Source organism: Peromyscus maniculatus, chromosome 10 (assembly GCF_049852395.1).
Source record: "Peromyscus maniculatus bairdii isolate BWxNUB_F1_BW_parent chromosome 10, HU_Pman_BW_mat_3.1, whole genome shotgun sequence".
Lineage (NCBI taxonomy): Eukaryota > Metazoa > Chordata > Mammalia > Rodentia > Cricetidae > Peromyscus > Peromyscus maniculatus.
In genome coordinates, this window is record NC_134861.1 from 100,668,287 (window position 1) to 100,690,092 (window position 21,806).

Consider the following 21,806-nt stretch of genomic DNA (forward strand, 5'->3'; position numbering starts at 1 on the left):
ATGAGTATCAACAAATAAGATGCCAGCAACAAAAAGAGGAAGCCAGTGTTTTCTGTGGAAAGTAAAGGCTCCAGGTCCTAGCCCATCAGGACAAGAGACCAATAGGCTCTAGGTGACCAGCACAACTAGCAAATGGGTAACAGTCAAGGACTGCAAACCTATGACTGCCTAGTTTGCCCTAATACTGCTAAAAGAGATGGCATGCCCCTGGTATGGAAGTGGCAGACACATGAGTGCCAAGAGGATCCGGGTTCAATTCCCAGCACCCTTATGGCAGCTCACAACTGTCTGTAGCTCCAATTTCAGGGAGTCTGACACCCTCACACAGACAGACATGCAGGCAAATCATCGATGTACATAAAATATAAACAGATCCTTTTAAAAAAATTTTAAAACATACAACCAAAAGAAAAACCAAGTCCATACATTAAAAGACTTGCAACATGTTCTCAATGTGAATGTCACACTTTCATGTGATCAACAACTGTTGCTGGTAAGATGGACCAGAATGATGAACCAGACCATGGAGGCCAACATGTAGTTATTATAACACTGTCAGTGTGGCTGCCTTTGAGGGGCAGGTTGGACAAGCTGGATGTTCTGCATCCAAACAGCCATAGTGGGCATGACACTGTCCATTGCTCAAGACCTGGCCTAGCAGCAGCATCTGACAGTTGTTCCAGGTCTGCTAACCAACAGGTAGAAGTGCTTACCACACAAACCTGATGACCAGAGTTCAAGCCCAGGATTCCAACCTCAAAATACATGAAACTCTGTCTTTAAAAAAAAAATACAGACCCATAGAACCATAGAGGCTATATATATAGCATGGAGGTCCCTAGGACGACTGTGGCTTATAATAAATTTCGGTTTTACTCAATTATTGAAAAAAAATAGCCACATGAATGGAAACACATGAACTATGAACCAAAGGTTGAGGGGCCCCCAGCTGGATCAGGCCCTCTGAATAGGTGAGACAGTTGATTGGCTTGATCAGTTTGGGAGGCAACTAGGCAGTGGGACCAAGTCCTGTGCTCATTGCATGAGTTGGCTGTTTGAAACCTGGAACTTATGCAGGGACACTTGGCTCAGTCTGGGAGGAAGGGACTGGACCTGCCTGGACTGAGTCTACCAGGTTGATCGCAGTCCTCAGGGGAGGATTTGCCCTGGAGGAGGTGGGAATGGGGGGTAGGCTGGGGATAAGGGGATGGGGTGGGAGGGGGGAGAATAGGAGAACCCGTGGCTGATATGTAGAACTGAATGGTATTGTAAAATAAAATTTAAAAAAATACAGAACAAAATTCTAAAATGGCTTCTACATCTTTGTATTCAATTTTATAACGTCTCTTACCCTTTTCTTCCACTTGCCTTAGGCTTACACTGAGGCCTTTTCTCATTCTCTGAACTAGAAGCTCTTGGCCCAGTGACTTGACACTTTTCATTTCTGACACGTGTTCAATTCTTCATGCTTATCTCTTAGCCTGCTTTCACTGCTTCTAATTTTCCTTTGAAACATTTTTACTTTCTCTTGAAATTTCTTTATCCAATATTATTTTAGAAGGATACTGTTTAATCTCCAGAAATTTTTATAATTTCCAACTATTTTTCTAACTTTACAATGTAAGTTATACAATGATACAGCTATTTCTAACTTTAAGTTTCTAATTTAATTCTACTGTGGCCTGTGAGCACAAGTCAAGGCCATTTCATGTCCCAGAACGTGGTCTGTTTTGGGCTAATCCTTACAAGCTTAGAAGACGGTGTTTTCTGCACTCATCAGTTAACCCACTCTTAGATGGTGTTGGAGTCTACAACTCCAGGAGTGGGTCTGGATATTCTACTCAAGTTCCAGGTTCTGCTTGTTGATTGGCTTTGTGTTGAGACAGGGTCATATGGAGGCTGGGCTGGCCTCTACCTCAGTTTTGCTTTGCCTCACTTACTGCAATGTCTTTTTGAAGAAATGGCTGTATTTTGTTATGTAAGGACTGTCTTTATTCCTGGTAACTTCCTCAAGTCTGCTTTGTCTGAAATTAATATAGCTACTTAAAATTTCTTTTGATTATTCAACAAAGTCCAAAAGGCAAATAAGTAAGGCATGGTGGTGTAAATTTGTAATCCCAGCACTCTGGAAGTTGAGGCAGAAGATCCCAAATTCAAGACCAACCTGGGTTACATAATGAGATCTCACACTGTGGTGGTAATCTAATTGTACTGAAATATTATTTTGATTGTATGTTAATAAATAAAGTTGTCTGGGGGTCAGAGCTATTAGAGCCATAGCAGGAGTGTGGCGGTGGTGGCACACGCCTTTAATCCCATAGATATCTGTGTGTTCAGGGTCAGAGCTATTAGAGCCATAGCAAGAGTGTGGCGGTGGTAGCACACGCCTTTAATCCCATAAGATCTCTGTGTGTTCAGGGATATAGTCAGCATTGGAGACATATGCCTTTAAGACCTAGGGGGCTGTACATTCAGACAGTGACGAGGCAGTCATGTGTTTGGGTTTACAACCAATGAGAAAGCAGAACAACATACTATAAAAAAACGAACCGACAGGAAGTAGGTCTCCTTTTCGCGAAGCTGGGACAGCAGGAGGAAGGGTGAGATTTTAGCTCTGAGCTCTGACTTCTCGGCTCTCTCTTTTACATTGTTTCTGTGTTTCTTATTTAATAAGACGGTTGGTTACATCTATATCTGGCGCCCAACGTGACAAGAATCCATTAAAAACTGCTTGGCTTGACGGCAGGTCCGCTTTCCCGCAAGGGCGGCAGGCGGTGGCAGGCGGCGGAGGAAGCGGCAGGAAGCAGCCGGAGTCTTAGTCCGAGCTGCCGGCGTCCTAGTCCGAGCTGCCAGCTTCCTAGTCCGAGCTGCCAGCTTCCTAGTCTGAGCTGCCAGCTTCCTAGTCCGGGTAGCAACTTCTAGCCCGGGCCTAGGTCTGTGAGCAGCTTGCCTAAAGCCGGTGCTACAAACAACTCAGACCTGCCCTGCCGAACAGGGCCCTGCCTGTAAAGCCAACGCACGTGGTCGGAGCTTAAGGAAGCCAGACCCAAGCCTTGACTCGGCACAAGAGGGAACACGTGGCTGCATTTAAGCTTTAGCCGGCTACGCTTTCTTGTGCGTTCTCTCTTTTCTCTCTCTCTCTCTCTCTCTCTCTCTGGATTTACACCTGGGACACTAGGTGGCTGCTTTGAAAATCCCCTCGGATTTCTACTGTTCTACGCAGATTTGGTAAGTCATAATATATCAGATATTTTAAAGGAAACTATCTAAAAGAGAATTTTTTCCACATTAAAAAACAAATGGGTTTTTTGTGTACATTGGAAGAAAATTGGTTTTTGTTCGAAATTTTAGGCAGTCTGGCAATGGAACAACTATATAATATTAGTATTGGTGGAATTATGCACCTTATCACTATAATAATCCACATTTTAATATTTAAAAAGATAGTCAATTTAAGTGCCAGGATAACAGCTTTAGAAGAACTTGTTAAACCTGTAAAAATTCAGACAGAAGAAATTAACAGTGAAGTTGTTTCAAGTCGGGATCATAAGGTTGCAGAAAGAAAGCCTGTTTTCACACAGTCACCCTTAATTTATCCTGTAACTGTACAGCAGATGCCTGATCAAATGGCTACACAAAATACTTGGGCTCCAATTGAAATGTTGGATTTAAAAAGGTTTAAGGAGGCAATAGTATCTTATGGCATGCATTCCCCATATGTAAAGCAAATGTTAAACACTTGGTCAACATATAATAGGATAGTACCACAGGACTGGCAGGACCTTGCACAAGGTGTTCTGGAACCCAGCCAGAGACTTCAATTTCTGACTTGGTTTAAGGAGGAGGCTAAAAACATAGAAAAACAATGGAGGGATAAAGGAGTACAAGTTTGCCAGGATCAGCTTATGGGCGAAGGCCAATATGCTTCAGCACAAGCACAATGTTTATATGATGTCCAAACCCTAATTTTATGTCGAACGGCAGCCTTGAATGCATGGGACAAAGTTGAGGAACCAGGAAAAAAATCTGAGTCATTTACAAAGGTGAAGCAAGGCCCAAAAGAGTCTTTTACAGATTTTTTACAAAGACTGGCTTCAGCAGTAAAGAGAATGGTCTCGGATTCAGAAGCTGGTAAGGCAATAATTGAATCTTTGGCCTTTGAGAATGCGAATGCAGCATGCAAAAGAATAATCAGGCCATTAAGGGCAAGATCTGCACCTATGGAAGATTGGATTAGAGAAACAATTAATGTTGAAGCTGATGAGCATGATGATACATGGGTAGGAGAAGTAATTTCAAAAGGTTTGAGGAGTGTTAGATGTTTTGGATGTGGAAAGCAAGGACATTTGAAAAGGGACTGTAGACAGGTCATTCCCAGAAACAATGTTTCTTCAAGGAACAATGGCAACAGAATGCCCCTTCCTTCTGGAGTATGCAGAAGGTGTGGTAAGGGAAAACACTGGACCAACGAATGTAGATCAACAAAGGACAGACAGGGTAATCCTTTGCCTCAGTCTTCGGGAAACTCCCAGAGGGGCCTCAGGCAGGCCCCCAGTGCAAATCCAGTTCAAACCTTTCCTGCAGCCATAGAGGAAATGCCTGCTCTGGAGAGCGATTAAATAACCAAATGCCTATTGGAATAAATCATGCTGGTCAGGATGATGAAACAGAGAGAATAGAAAATTCAGGAGAAAACATAAAGAAAATTTTTTGGCAAACTTCTATTAATGAACAAAGACCAAAATTAACGATAAAAATAAATGGTGTTTTGTTGTCTGGTCTGGTAGACACAGGTGCAGACGTTACCATAATTGCACCAGAATTTTGGCATCCAACTTGGCCTCTTCAGGAGGTAAACGATCAACTGTTAGGAATTGGGACATTATCTCAGGTGAAACAGAGTGCAAGATGGCTCGAATGTATAGGTCCAGAAGGACAGAGAGGAAAATTAAAACCATATGTGGCTAACATAACTATGAACCTGTGGGGTCGAGACTTGTTGCAACAATGGAATACTCAGATTAACATCCCTCCAATCTCAGAAACAAATCATAAACTAGCACATGTTACTGAGAGAAATATTAGAAGATATTGTTCTAATGAGTGGTCACCAGCCATCCATATTATACAAGAACAGGGCACAATAACTGATGATCTTCCAAAGACACCAACAGCTCTACCTTTAAAATGGTTAACAGACAAGCCTGTATGGGTCCAGCAATGGCCTTTAACAACAGAGAAACTCCAGGCTTTAGAAGAGCTGGTAGAAGAACAGTTAAATGCTCAGCATATTGAAGAATCAACCAGCCCTTGGAATTCTCCTGTATTTGTTATTAAAAAGAAATCTGGTAAATGGAGAATGGTAACAGACCTTAGAGCAATTAACAAAGTAATTCAGCCAATGGGCTCTCTACAATCTGGGATGCCTTTGCCTACTCTGTTACCAAAAGGATGGCCTCTCACAGTTATTGAATTAAAAGACTGTTTCTTTTCAATACCCTTACAAGAAAAAGACAAAGAAAGATTTGCTTTTACAGTGCCTACTTATAATAATTCTCAACCGGTTAAAAGATTTCAATGGAGGGTCCTCCCACAGGGAATGTTGAATAGCCCAACTCTGTGCCAATATTTTGTACAACAGCCATTGGAAGTGATACATAAAAAATTTCCTAAATCTATAATTTATCATTATATGGATGATATTTTACTAGCTGACTCAAATGCAGATACTTTAGAAATAATGTTTGAAGAAGTAAAGAAAATTTTGCCTTGCTGGGGATTACAAATTGCTCCTGAAAAGATACAAAGAGGAGATTCTGTTAATTATTTAGGATATAAAATAGAGCTACAAAAAATTAGACCCCAAAAGGTGCAAATTCGGAGAGATAGACGACAGACTCTTAATGACTTTCAAAGATTATTTGGAGATATTTCTCATCTACGAACTATTGTTGGGGTAAAAAATGATGAACTGACTAATTTGTTCAGAACCTTAGAAGGTGACAAGGACTTAAATAGTCCAAGAGAATTATCACCTGAAGCTGAGAAAGAATTGGCCTTGGTAGAAAAGAAAGTGCATGAAGGACACGTGGATCGTATTGATCCAAAGCTGGATTGCATTTTGGTTATTTTACCTTCTAGGCGTTCTCCTACTGGAATATTAATGCAGAGGGAAGATATTATATTGGAATGGATATTTTTACCAAATAAACCAAATAAAAAATTAAAAACTTATGTGGAAAAAATCTCTGACTTGATTTACAAAGGAAAACTGAGACTTCGTCAATTAGCAGGCATAGACCCAGCAGAAATTGTCGTACCATTAACTAAGGAGGACATTGAAAAATTATGGACAGAAAGTGAACCTTGGCAAAGAGCTTGCATTAATTTTTTGGGAGAAATTAACAGCAAATATCCCAAAAGCAATAGAATTGATCTTATAAAGAGAGCTGATTGGATCTTGCCTCGAATTGTACGGCAAAAACCCATATCTGGAGTTCGTACATTTTATACAGATGCCAACAAAGAAGGAAAGGCAGGTTACAAATCAGAAAATTTAAGTAAAGTGGTTCAAAGTCCGTATAATTCAGTTCAAAAATCAGAATTGTATGCTATTCTGTTGGTATTAATGGATTTTTCAGAACCTCTCAACATAGTAACTGACTCTCAGTATGCTGAAAGAGTGGTATTACATATTGAGACTGCAGAATTTATCCCTGATGCTTCAGAATTAACTTCACTATTTATTCAATTACAAGATACAATCAGGAAAAGGAATCATCCTTTATATATAACTCACATTCGATCCCATACTGGTCTGCCAGGCCCTCTAGCACAAGGCAATGATGAGATTGATAAATTATTGATAGGAAGTGTGCTGGAGGCATCAGAATTTCATAAAAAACATCACGTTAATAGTAAAGGTTTAAAAAAGGATTTTTCCATAACCTGGCAACAAGCCAAAGAAATAGTAAAGAAATGTCCTACTTGTTCCTTCTACAATCAGACGCCATTACCAGCAGGATGTAACCCAAAGGGTACTCAGAGAAATGAAATCTGGCAGATGGACGTGTTTCACTTTGCAGAATTTGGAAAATTGAAATATGTACACCACACTATCGATACTTATTCAGGATTTCAATGGGCAACTGCTTTGAGTTCTGAAAAAGCTGATTCTGTAATCACTCATTTGCTAGAAGTTATGGCCATCATGGGTATACCTGCACAAATCAAAACTGACAATGCTCCATCATATGTCTCTGTTAAAATGAAACAGTTTTTTGTTTATTACAATATAAAGCATATTACAGGCATACCACATAATCCTACAGGTCAAGCAGTTATAGAAAGATCAAACAGAACTCTAAAGGATATGCTAAATAAACAGAAATGGGTAACAAAAACCCCCAGAAATAGACTGCATAATGCTCTTCTAACTTTGAATTTTCTGAATGCCAATGAGAAAGGAACAACAGCTGCAGAGAGACATTGGATAATAGAAAAAACTACAGAATTAAATCAGCCTATATACTTTAAGGATGTGCTGACCTCAGAATGGAAACCAGGGTATGTATTACATTGGGGACGTGGTTTTGCTTTTGTTTCTACAGGAGAAGATAAGCTGTGGGTACCATCAAAATTGATAAAGGTTCGATTTGAACAAGAGAGACCTCTTAATTAGAGGAGGTGATAGTTCATCAACCAGCATGAACATCCAATTTAAACTAACTTGTATCAATAAAACATGCCTTTTCATTTCATCAGATAATAACTTGCCAAAAAGGAACATCCCCAAAATTAGTCTTGGGGAAAGGTTTTTGTTTTTGTCTTTTAGGAGAATGAAGGTTAAGGAATCTGAAGAACACTGGACAAATGAGACAACTGAAGAAAAGGGACAAATCATCTATCCCAAGAAACAGAGTGAAACGGTGTATGGGTATATATTATCTAAAAAAATTTTATGTCTTCCTAAATGTTTGTTTCTGCTTTTCTCTAAAGATTTAACACTCTTGGTTTTCTAATAGTCCCAGTTCAATTAAAATTTAAAGCTGACTTTGGAGTTGGAGAATGGCTCTCTCCTTCTTTAAAATCAAGCATGTTGTTAAAAGGAAAATGCAAACTCCCTGTATCATGCCAGAATAAGAGCCATCTTCTGCTATGGTACAGGACAAAAGCAAAATTAATTAAGGGACTATTCTATTACTAATCTCAACTCTTTGATTCTATTCTGATTCTTTAAACTTTTCTCCAAGTATAAATTTTATATCAAAATTTACAAGATTAATATATATATATATATACATTTTAAACTTTGTTAAGATATGAATGGTCACATAGAGTACTAACTAATTCTAGAAAAAAGGCTAGCTGCATATATATGTTTTTGTGTTCGAGTCTCTTATCAGTTTTCTGCAGGAAATCATGGCCAGGCCTAACATCAACTGAAGTCTCCAGAAAGAAGATGGGGCCCCACAACAACAACAATTCCACTTGGACAATAATAATATCATTAAGCTGACAAACATCATCCATAGATCAGCTTTGAACTACAAGGTGCTCAGAGCAAATTTGAGATGACTAGCTGAGATGATCCAGTCTCAAAGACTACTTGAATAAGGACTTGAGATAAACCCTCAACTTTGGCATTATACACAGACTGGATAATGAAGGATATAGTTACCTCTCCTAGAATTTGACAATTAACCTAAAATTTTTCTTTCAGGATAAAGAAAACTTCGCCCATACCCAGCAGGAAGCAATTTTAAGAATACGACGCCCACATTCCCAAAGAGGTGGTGTGGGGCGGGTGGTTTTTTGGTCTTTTTAATGGGTTTTGGGTCTGGGATAATTTTCAGTGTTTAGGGGGGTTGGTTACAAGTTATTGTCAAGGGTTAGGAAAAAGGCTAAGCAAAGGAGATTAGATTTAAGGTTCTTGTTTAAAAAAAAAAGAAAAAGAAAAAGAAAGAAAGAAAAGAAAAAGACAATTACTAATTTTAAATACTTTACAATGGATTGGATTGTTTTATATTGTATACAAATTTGAAATTGATATTGTTAGAAAATGCTATATGTATATTTCTAATTGTATTTATACCATTCATTTAACAATGTAATGCAAATTTCTGATCCTTGAATGTTATTATTATCAACTATTAGGATATAAAGAAATGAAAGTTAGTAGTTAGACATTACAATAGAACTTGTAGTCATATTAGATATGTTTTAAAAATTGAGCAGAGATGTTTTAGACAGGTCATCTTCAAACCCTTCAGAGATCTACAGAATATGGCATTTACAATGTTTTAATAACTTAGAAAATTTTTCTTTTTTGAGACATGTCGGCTCCTGGCAGTACCAATCTACTTTAGAGAAAATATGGGCATTGAAGAAACTGCATATGGAGTCAACTTTCATTCTGGCAAAAGTTAGCCACTGGACAACAAAGTATCCTCGAATCAACAGGACAAAATGGACAGACAGATCACGAAACAAGGGACTACTGATTCTTGCCAAAACAAGTGTGGTTATGGCTTTATCAAAAGGCATCTTCTGAGGCCAGGACAATATGGCCCCATCCCTGAAGTGGCCTTCGCATCCGGAAAAGGTACGGTGCCCTTTTCTTCGAAGGCAGCTTAACAGGCAGAGGGCCGATGGATTCTGTTGTACAATGGAACAGCAGCTGAAAGCTCATGCCTCTCAATAGTAGACTGGCATTTAATAGAGGGATGTGGAGAAGAAGGGGATGCTGAGATGAAGCCATATATACACAGCCAAGAAGAATGGACAGCTGAATTAAAAAACTGTCAACAATTTCCAGAATTTAAAATCCTGAATCATGACAGGACACTAGTGGAATTCAGGTGTTTCTGGTACGTGGACTGCTCTCACCCAATGTGAGGTTGAACTGTTGACCTTGTGTACATCCTACTTCACAAATGAGTCTGTCAGATACACTAAGCCTATAGGCTGAAGATGATGCCCCAACACTGCGGAGAAACCTCAGGTGACTGCCCAGGCAGCTGGCTGTTTCTGTCAACTCACAAAAATTTTTTGGAAGTTGCTTGCATGCACTTCCTGTTTTTATTTTTGTTAGCTAATATTATTCCCTTCTTGGGTCTCTGAGGGAGTTGAAGATTAGTTAGTTATGGTTGAAGATTAGTTAGTTATAGTTGAAAATTAATTAGGATAGAAAGTGCATTAGATACATCTTGGATTTACCAAAATAGGATAGATAATGGAATTATTTTCTCTGATTTGTCAAATACCTGTTTAGGTATTTATTACTTGTATATATTGTATATAGTTATTGTACTTTTGTATATAGTTTTTCTTTTGTTAGTTATAACCTTTTGCTTTTTTTTCTTTTTATTAAAATAGAAAAGGGGAAATGTGGTGGTAATCTAATTGTACTGAAATATTATTTTGATTGTATGTTAATAAATAAAGTTGTCTGGGGGTCAGAGCTATTAGAGCCATAGCAGGAGTGTGGCGGTGGTGGCACACGCCTTTAATCCCATAGATATCTGTGTGTTCAGGGTCAGAGCTATTAGAGCCATAGCAAGAGTGTGGCGGTGGTGGCACACGCCTTTAATCCCATAAGATCTCTGTGTGTTCAGGGATATAGTCAGCATTGGAGACATATGCCTTTAAGACCTAGGGGGCTGTACATTCAGACAGTGACAAGGCAGTCATGTGTTTGGGTTTACAACCAATGAGAAAGCAGAACAACATACTATAAAAAAACGAACCGACAGGAAGTAGGTCTCCTTTACGCGAAGCTGGAACAGCAGGAGGAAGGGTGAGATTTTAGCTCTGAGCTCTGACTTCTCGGCTCTCTCTTTTACATTGTTTCTGTGTTTCTTATTTAATAAGACGGTTGGTTACATCTATATCACACCTCCAAAAAAAACAAATAACAAAAAAAAAAAAAACAAAAAACAAGCCAGGCGGTGGTGGTGGTGCACGCCTTTAATCCCAGCACTGGGAGGCAGAGCCAGGAGGATCTCTGTGAGTTCAAGACCAACCTGATCTACAGTGAGTTCCAGGACAGCCAAGGCTACACAGAGAAACCCTGTCAAAAAAAGAAAAGAAAAAGGGGGGAAAATACAACTTTGTATATAAAAGAATGTGCTCCCTTCCTTAACAAAAGTTTTCCCAATAACTATTTTACTGAGTTAAAGTCCTATCAAGTTTGTAATGTTTTTGATTTTATTTTCTAAGTATAGGTGTTTGCCTCCATCTAGCACAGACATTAAAACAATTAATAGGATCTCATGAAACTGAAAAGCTTCTGCATGACCATCATTCTGGCAAAGTTGCAGGCTACAGAACGAGAAAGAATCTTCACCAATTAACACATCCAATAGAAGGCTAGTATCTAAAATATATAAAGAACTTAAAAAAAAAAACCCTGAACACTAAGAAAATAGCCCAACTGAAAACTGAGGTACAGAAGTAAATAGAGAGTTCTCAAAAAATGAAACATAAAATGGCTGAGAATCACTTAAACAAATGTTCAATATCCTTAGTCATCAGGGAAAATTACTTTGAGACTTCATCTTATACCAGTCAGAATGGACAACTGAACAATATGCAGAGTGAGAGACCTTGGAGCACTCAGCCCTAACGGAATGCCTTCATCAAACCTTCTCGGGACTCAAAGAGATATGTGAAAGAGAAGGTGGAGAAATGTTAAGAGCCATAGGGGATGGATGATGCCAAGGAAAAAGTGTCCTCCAGACACAACAGGACTGATGCACACATGAATTCACAGGACTGTGGCAACACACAGGGCCTGCAGAGATTCCACTGTCAGAGGGAGGTGTGCATAGGCCCCACCACAACCAAGAAGCTATCTGCAACTGACATGCACTTGTGAAGGGAAAATCAGTTTTCTCCAGTCTCACTGGGTATATTAATCTCACTTAAGGGTAGGCCCCAAGCCCTTCCATAGATGGTCAACACAAAATAAACTCAATGGTATTTTTGTAGACTTTTTGTCTCAAATGGCTTTGTTTGGGCATTTCTTTTCTTATTGGTCCTACGCTTGCATATTTGGTGTCTACTTTTTGGTGTGTTTTTGTAGTATGTGTATGGGTCTGAAATTTTATTTTCCTTCCCTCCCCACCCTCTTTGGTTTGTTTGGGTTTGTCTGGTTGGCTGGTTTGTTTTCTAAAGTGAAAAACAAAGAAAAGGCAAGGTGTCAGATGGGGAGAGGCAGGATGGATCTGGGAGGAGTCGGGGAGGGGAAAAGTGTGGTCAGAATATATTGTGTGAACATTTTTTCAATAAATAAATATTTTACTTTTATTTTGTATGTACAGGTGTTTTGACTGGTTTCCCAAGGGCCAGAAGAGGGCATCTGACCTTGGAAATGAAGTCACGGATGTTGTTAGCTGCATGTGGGTGCTAGGACCCAAACCCAGGTCCTCTGGAAGATCAGCCAATGCTCTAAAGCACTGAGCTATCTCTCCAGACAAGTGAGTTTTTTAATTAAATAAAAACAAGTAGAAGATAAAGGCATGTTGTACTTTCAAAACCTGTCTAATCAGGAATCCTTTTTTCATTTTTTCCTGAAAAACTTACTCTGGAAAAGCTATTGTCTATCAGCATTTGCTCTCTGAGCTGTTTGTTCCTGTCACGCTTTCCTCCCCGGTCCAAGACACTTCTTGGCTATATTTAACACTTTGAATTCAAGCATGGTAAAAACATAAATGAGCGCTTTTTATATGCTACTTGGTATTATCTCCTAATTTAATCCCCACAATGCGGTATGTCTCGTATTGTACTTGTACTATTGTATTAGTTATTATTCCTTAAGAAATAAAATATTACTCAGAAGACATAAACACTGTCATCTAGAGAAGGCCTCCTCAGGACTGGTAAGATGGCTCAGCAAGTCAATCTAACCACCTGAGCTCCACCCCAAAAAGCCAGATCTGGTGGCTTGAATCTTTAACCCCAGAATTCCTAAAACAAGATTTGGGAACAGAAGACCTGGAAGCCCCAGGTCAGCCACCCTGGAGTACAGAGAACGGCAAAACAAGAAAGACCCTGCTGGCCGGGCGGTGGTGGCGCACACCTTTAATCCCAGCATTCGGGAGGCAGAGGCAGGTGGATCTCTGTGAGTTCAAGGCCATCCTGGACTACAGAGTGAGATCCAGGTCAGGCACCAAAACTACACAGAGAAATCCTGTCTCAAAAAAAAAAACCAGTAACAACAATAATAATAATAATAAAATTTAAAAAGAGATGTAAAACTTTTAGTTCACTGGTTTTTTTTTCTTTGACTAGTTATAGAAAGCCTTAATAAAATCAAACAAACACTAAATCACACTTTATTTTTTTTAAAGATTTATTTATTTATTATGTATACAGTGTTCTGCCTGCATGTATCCCTGTAGGCCCAAAGAGGGCACCAGATCTCATTACAGATGGTTTTCAGCCATCATGTGTCTGCTGGGAATTGAACTCAGGACCTTTGGAAGAACAGCCCTAAATCACACTTTAAAAAGTTATCCTTGGGGGCTGGAGATGGCTCAGAGGTTAAGAGCACTGACTGCTCTTCCAGAGGTCCTGAGTTCAATTCCCAGCAACCATATGGCAGCTCACAACCATCTGTAATGAGATCTGGTTCCCTCTTCTGGTCATACATGCTATATACATAATAAATAAATCTTTAAAAAAAAAAGTCATCCTTATGGTGGTATTTTATTTGTACTGAAATGTGATTTTCATTGTATGTTAATAAAGTTGCCCGGGGGTCAGAGCTATTAGAGCCATAGCAAGAGCATGGTGGTGGTGGTGGTGGCGGTGGCGCACGGATTTAATCCCAGCACTTGGTAGAAGAGCTAGGTAGATTTGTGTGTGTTCAGGGATACAGCCAGCATTGGAGACATATGCCTTTAAGACCTGGAGGGCGGTACTTACAGGCAGTGACGAGGCCGTCATGTGTTTGGGTTTACAACCAATGAGAAGGCAGAACAGAAAGACTATTTAGAGACAGACACAGGAAGTAGCTCTCTTTCGGGGAAGCTAGGAGCACTGCAGGAGGTAAGGTTTTAGCTCTGAGCTCTGACCTCTCAGCTTTCTCTTTTACATTGGCCCTGTGTTTCTTTTTTTAATAAGACGGTTGGTTACATCTACACATCCTCCTGCTTAGAAACATGGATACAACATGAACAGTGTCTTCCCTCAGTTTCTAAGTCTTGTGAACAAGGAATTCTGTCCATGCATACAGAGCCCACCACACACACACTTAGCATTGTGCTGACAAACAGATGATGCTGAGACAGCTTGGCTTTCCTGAGCTTGACCACATTTCCTAACACACTAGTCTAACCTATATGTGACTACAAATGTCTACTCAACAACATCTATAACCTCTTTTATCTCAGCCCTTCATATTTTCAAAAAAGCAATAAAGTTGAGTATTTAATTTTGTTCTCATCCATTACAGGAATTCCAAATAACTATCCAAGAATATTTCCCATACATTTAGTCTCTCAAAATCATCCCCGGGCTGGTGAAACAGCTCAAAGGATAAAGGTGCTTGCTGCACATGCCTGACTACCTGAGTTCAATCCCTGAAGCCCACATAAAGGTGGAGGAGAACATGGAATCCACGCAGCTCTTCACCTCCATAAATGTGCCACAGAACACACATGCCCACATACATCACATACATACAACTTACAAATAATAAAATTTTAAATATTTTTAATTTAAAACCCATACTTAATAAACTTCAAGTTCTGTCTTCTCACTATCAAATTATAGGTTAAGTCATCTAAACTACTATGCTATATTTGAAGATACATTTATCTTTCACAAGATATGTTACATAATTGTTTATTAAAGCTACAATTTTATCCAGTATCCACTAACACTGTTCCAACAAATTCATTTGTAAAACCTTTGAGTTTATCTTTAACATGACAAAATATCTACACCAAGCCAAAGGTAACAACTTATCATCTCAGCACCAATCAGAGTCAAAATCTGCATCTGCATTTCTAACCAGTGCTTTATAAAACTTCCCCATAAGCCCCGCAGTGGTGAGGCATGCCTTTAATCCTAGCACTCAGAGGCAGAGTCGGATCTCTTTAAGTTCAAGGCCAGCCTAATCTACTTAGTGAGTTCCAGGACAGCCAGGTCTACACAAAGAAACCTTGGCAGGGAGGGGACTTCCCCCATGAATAAAAGTCAGAAAGCAATTATCCACAGGAAAGTCAGTTCAATCCTAATTCTCACCACTGATCTAGAACACAGAGAACCAGTAGGTCCTTTAGGAATCCTAATAATGAGCTTGCAAGACAATCAAGAGTAAAACCAACAAAGAAAGCCCAGATCAAGGCCAGTCTAACCAGCTTTTAGGAACATTTTTCAGAACACAGCTGAGTGTGGGATGAGTACAAAGGACAATGAACAAGTACTGAACCCGCATTGTCTTGAGTCTCTTAAAAGGGCAAATGAACTGCAATGACAGAATGCTTGGCTACCATGTGCCAAGCGACAAACAACTGTAGACTGCACAAGCAGGGGAAGATCTAGTACAATTACAACAGACAGCTGGAAATACAAAAGTAATCAGAGCAATCGAGCTGCAGTGATGAGAGACCAAAGTGAACATGTCCTACCTGCAAAACACAAAACCATCTGACTTTTCTAAGGAGGAAAGACTATTATACCACCACGATAACAGTAACTGCCAAGGTCATTTCTGACTGACATCCTGAACGTCATATATAAACATAAAAGAAAAGCAATTGTGATGTAGCAAAAAAGTAAGGATTTTGTGCAGTGGTAAGCACCTTTGTGTTGTTAAAGCTTATTTAAAAATACTATGAAGAGTGGCAGAGGACTCACAGGTTCTGTGGCTAAATATTGCCCCCAAAAAATCTACTTAGCATTGGATATAGGAAATGACAAGACATAATGTAAAGGTGTATCTTGGGCTGGGGAGAAGCCCAGTGGTAAAATGCCTACCACAGGTGTGAGGACTAGTTTGGATCCCCAGCACCCAAATAAATGCCAGGTGGGCACAGAGGCCTGCCTGAAATTTCAGTACTCTAAGAAAACGGAATTCCCGCATGCTAGACTAGCCATTATCAGTAATCTCTGTGTTCAGTGGAGACCATGCCTCAAGGAATAAGGTGGAAAGTGATGAGGAGGGCCCCCAAAGCTACGCACGGGCACGCGCACGCACGCACGCACACACGCACGCGCCCACATATGCACACATGGATACACACACCCACATACTACATACACACAAAAGATGTATATTTAAATTATATAAGCTTAACCTAAATATATTATGTCCACTTTATCAGGAACTACCGAGTAAAAACACTAACTCAAAAACTATCATTTGGCGTCGGGACGTACACTTTTTTTCCCCTTGGTTCTTCAAGACAGGGTTTCTCTGTGTAGCTTTGGAGTCTGTTCTGGAGCTCACTCTGTAGCCCAGGCTGGCCTCCACTTTTGCACATTTAGGATGGACAAGTGTTTAGAGAAAAAGTATCAAATAGTTCATTAGGCTGAATTATCTTTAAAATAATTTCTGCCAGGCGGTGGTGGCGCATGCCTTTAATCCCAGCACTCAGAAGGCAGAGACAGGTGGATCTCTGTGAGTTCAAGGCCAGCCTGGTCTACAGAGCGAGATCCAGGACAGGCTCCAAAACTACACAGAGAAACCCTGTCTCAAAAAAAAAAGAAAAAGAAAGGAAAAAAAAAATCCCAATTCTGAGGGGCTTGGACCTGCCTCAACTGATTGTACCAGGCTTTGCTGACTCCCCAAGGGAGGCCTCACCTTTCTGGAGGAGGAAATGGGGGATGGGTTGGAGGGAAAGCTGGAGGGGGGAGCAGGAGGAGGGATGAGAGGGGATCTGTGATTGTTATGTAAAATGAATAAAATATTTCTTATTTTTTTTTTTTTTATTTTTTGGTTTTTCGAGACAGGGTTTCTCTGTGTAGCTTTGCGCCTTTCCTGGAGCTCACTTGGTAGCCCAGGCTGGCCTCGAACTCACAGAGATCCACCTGCCTCTGCCTCCCGAGTGCTGGGATTAAAGGCGTGCGCCACCACCGCCCGGCATAAAATATTTCTTAATAAAGAAAAAAGTGAGATAAAATTCAATTGATCTGAAGCACTGGTGATGGGTAAATTTTCACTTAATAAATATGTTAAAGAAAAAAATAATTTCCAATTCTGACACTGTATGATTCTGGAACAATGAGCACTTCTAGCAGGAACATGAGAAGAGATGAATGGTCTTGGTGACAAAAGCCAGTAATCTCAGTCGTGGGAGATGAAGAGGATCAGGAGTTCAAGGTCAGCCTGGGCTATGAGTCTGCCTCAAACAAAACAATGAAGACTGTGCGTCTCAGCTTGATCAAAAAGGCGGTCATCTCCCCAGCACCCTAGCGGACACACAGTGATCAACTGTGGGAAGCACGAGACAGCAGTGGAGGCAGATGAGAACACACGTGTAGAACACAGGCTAAAGTGCAGACTGCACACACAACCTCCTTGGCTTCTTCATACAAACACTACTACAACACTGATGTTTAGTTATGCTGGGGCTGGTAAGATGGCTCAGTTGACCAAGCGGCTTGCAGCACAAGCCTGAGGACCTCAGTTCAAACCTTCATCTCCCACATAGAAAGCTGGACACAAAGCAGCATGAGCCTATAATCCTGGCACTGGAGATGGGAAACAAGAGGATCCCTTGGGGCTTGCTGGCCAGCCTAGCAAGCTCCAGATTTAGTCAAAGAGTCTGTCCCCAAAACTGGCGGTGGTGGCACACACCTTTAATTCTAGCACTAGGGAGGCAGAGACAGGCGGATCCCTGAGTTACAGGCCAGCCTGATCTACAGACTAGTTTCAGGACAGCAAAGGCCACACAGAGAAACCCTGTCTGAAGAAACAAAAGCAAACAAACAAACATAAAACCCCACTGATACAGGCCTGAAAGATGGCTCAGTGGTAAATGTGTGCCATGCGAGCCTGGCAACATGCGTTCAAAGCCCCAGAACCCTTGCAAAAGTAGAAGGGAGAACCCACTCCACAAAGCTACCCTCCGGACTGCCACACACGCACCACGGCATGCATACCCATGTACACACAAACAGACATACAAACTCTAACAATAATTTAATTAAAAAAATCAAGATGCTGCTGGGTGTGGTGGTGCACCCCTTTAACCCCAGCACTCAGGAGGCTGAGGCTGGCTGATCTCTGGGAGTTCAAGGCCAGCCTAGTCTATAAAGAGTTCCAGGACAGTTAGGGCTGTTACTGAGAAACTGTCTCAAAAAACAAAACAATAAAAATTAAAAAAAAAAATCCAGATGCTAATGTCTGAAATAGAAATCAAAATAGCATATACCACTAGGCAGAGAATAAATACACTGAATAAAAGTGCACAAAAGAATTCCCACCAAGCTCTGATTCTGTGTCAGTTACATGGTGAAATCATCAAACCATGTACTTAATACTGTGAATTTTATTTATTTATTTTTTTTCCCAGAGCTGAGGACCGAACCCAGGGCCTCAAGCGCTCTACCACTGAGCTAAATTCCCAACCCCGAATTTTATTTTTTATTCTATTTATTTATTTTGTTTTTTGGGGGCAAGGTTTTTCTGTGTAGCCCTGGCTGTCCTGGAACTCACTCTGTAGATCAGGCTGACATGGAACTCAGAGATCTGCCTGCTTCTGCTTCCCAAGTGCTGGGATTAAAAGCGTACGCCACCACACTAGGCTTAATACTGTTAATTTTATCATAAGTAATAACATCAGGTTTTAGAGGTACTAGTGCATACTTGATGTATTCGGTCTAGCAATGACAAGGATAATTTTTTTAAGCTGTCCATGAGACTCTAATGTACAGCCAAAGCTGAGAACTATTGCCTGAGAATAGATTATAGGGTAAACCTGGACTGTAACCTGAGGCGGAGCTTTCTGTCCCATACACATAATTATACCCAGCAGTCGCTTCCCAAATTACCATTCTGGGGCTTACATTAATTATAAATGCTTGGCCGAAGGCTCAGGCTTATTACTAGCTGGTTCTTACATTTAAATTGACCCATATTTCTTATCTATGCTTTGTCATGTGGTCTGTGGCTTGTCACCTCATTTTCTACAAGTCTTGCTTTTGCAGTGACGGGCTGGCATCTGCCCCAACTCCGCCCTTCTTCATCTGTCTTCAGTCTGAATGTACCACCTAACTTTATTCAGCCTCACCAGTGGCCAAACATTGTATTTATCAACTAATGAGAACAACACATATTCACAGCATACAGATGACATACCACAGCACTGGACATTAGTAAATCCTACTTATAAACTTGTTGGATCTTACAATTAGCTATCAGGTGCTCTCTCTTAACCATGAACAGAAAAACAAGTTACTGCCAGCCAGTCTTGAGAAGATCTGCTACTAATCAAGCTGTATTAAGTTGAAAGTTAACTTGGAGGAAGCAAATCAGGCAAAGAAAAGAAGGCTTAATAAAACTAACCTTAACGTCCTCAGAGAGACCAGAGAAGACAGGGCATCCACAAAACAAGAGATGGATGAATCAGTGACTGACAAGAGGAAGAAGCTGAACACAGCCCACGCTTACAAATGGGAATGTGGCCAAGAAGCAACTAGGGCCACTCACAAAAGCCCCAAAAGACTAAGGACCTGCAGGACTCAAGGTCAGCGGTAAGGAGGTTAAGACACTTAGTCTGTGTAAGGGGTACAGTTAGACTTTCTAGGTTCTCATTCCTATCCTCTCATAATTTATTCCTGGAAACACTGACCTGGAGCGACTCCAGACTCAAGTAGAGTGAGGCTGAAGGCTGAAAGCCAAGGGATTAAGCAGAAGTGTTTTTGGCAAACAGCAGCCACCCACTGCCCATTTCCTCTGCCCAGCTTTCAGAACACTGGCAGCCAGATAGGCGTACCAGGTCCCCTTACCCACAGGGGACACATTCCAAGACATCCAGTGGATATCCAGAAGCTCCTTCTCGCCACCACTCATCACACTGCGGCTGTGCTGGGCAGGCTGAGTGCTACTGCAAACTATCACAACCCCTGGATCCTTCCTGACCATTTTACAGGCTGAAGACTGTTCTTAAGCAGATCCCAGCAACATCACTACACTGTGTTTTAATTATTAAGTCAAGAACATTCACGTTTTCACTTCAAAGAGGCATTTTACAGCCCCACTTTTGGCGCATTCAAAAGTGAAGTGCTCTTGCACTTGGAACCATTTCTAAGTAAAGTAAGAGATACTTGAACACAAGCGCTGGAATACCAATGCAGCCTACCTGATGACCCCAAGGGTTACTGACTAACTTCTGTGACAGACTAGATATCCTGGACAACAGAGTAAGTGGCATCCCACTTGGATAGTGTTCAGCCTCTCAAAAATGGCATGTAATTTAAAACTTGAACACTAAGGAGTGTATGTGTATCAAGTGCTCAAAATGGGGACAGCCAGAGTGCCTAAATAAGTTCAATTTAAAAAAAGTTTAAGACTTCTAAGTTGTGTATTACTGGAATTCTGCAGATATTTTCATACCACTGATAAAAGAAACCTTGGAAAGTAACACAGTTGCTCATGCAAGGACTTAGGTTCTGTCCCCAGCACTGAAAAAAAAAAAAGGAAAAAGGAAAAACTAAGCATAATCCGTAAAAGAGGCACTTCTAATAGAAAAATGGCTAATAAAATAACCTTAACTTCAATCACTACAAAAATACAAAATAAACCCACACACTGATAAAGTACTGTATCTACCGCCCAAATCGCAGAATTTTTTAAGAAATGATAAGCATCATCAGGAAGTACTGGATTCACTGGAGTTTCACTTGAGTACTAAGTGGTACAACCGCCTTGGGAAAGACCCCAGAGTACCTGAAGTTAGAAATTTAAAAACAAAACAGTATCTACCAGTAATAGTGGCAATATCCTGGAAGGGGGGAGGAGGGAGGAGTTTGTCAGCAGCCTGAGCCACACAGAAAGACTCTCACCCAGAAAAAAAAACAAAAAAACAAACAAATTCCACGCCTCAGAGGAATATATCCCAACTTAGTAATGCCTAGTAATGTCGATTTCTTCTTGGTCTCTGGTGTTTCACTTGCAAACTTAGAGGACTGTGATCTCTTTCTGCAGATACACTTGAATACATTTTCTACAATTTCCTTGACACAAACTTCTCAGAGGAGGCGAGCATCATCTGCTTTACAGAAAGCAAACTCCTAGAACACTAAGGAATTCTAACTTACAAAGTTTAAAAACAAAACACCATGCAAAGATTAAAAACTACCAAAAGATGGTGTTTCCCTCACTTCGGGAAGCTCTGGGGTTCCTTCTTCCCTCAGCGGGGAAGAGCGATTACCATTCTCCCCCGCAGCTCAAAGGAAACCGCTTGCTGCTCCTTAAAATTCCCTCCAGCAAAAACGGGAGGAAAGTGAGGGAACCAGTCCAAAAGTGGGGCCGAACTCTCGCTCCCGCGAAAGGACGCCCCCTGAGATGACCTCGGGCCAGGGAAAGCGGCGCCGACACCTCCACCGCTACGAGCCGACCGCCGGAAACGCGCGGTGACTGCGAGGCTGGCCCCGCTCCGCACACCTGGCTTGCCCATCACCTGCCTGCAGCCACCGCCGCGCGCAGAAGCGGGAGGCCAAAGACCGGCGCCAACTTCCCAAGGAAGGCACCGCGGGGCCGAGGGCGCAGGCGGACCGGGGTGTCCTCGAGGAAGCGCCCCCGGGGCCGCCCGGGCCAGGCGGGCGCGGGGAACGCAGGCCCCGGCGGGCTC

At 41.1% G+C, this 21,806-nt stretch overlaps 1 protein-coding gene across 7 annotated transcripts in view; it reads right to left on the reverse strand.

Annotated features, from left to right (window-relative positions):
- Positions 1-21,806, reverse strand: part of Evi5 (ecotropic viral integration site 5) — a 153,005-nt gene that overhangs the window by 125,245 nt on the left and 5,954 nt on the right. The window lies entirely within an intron of this gene.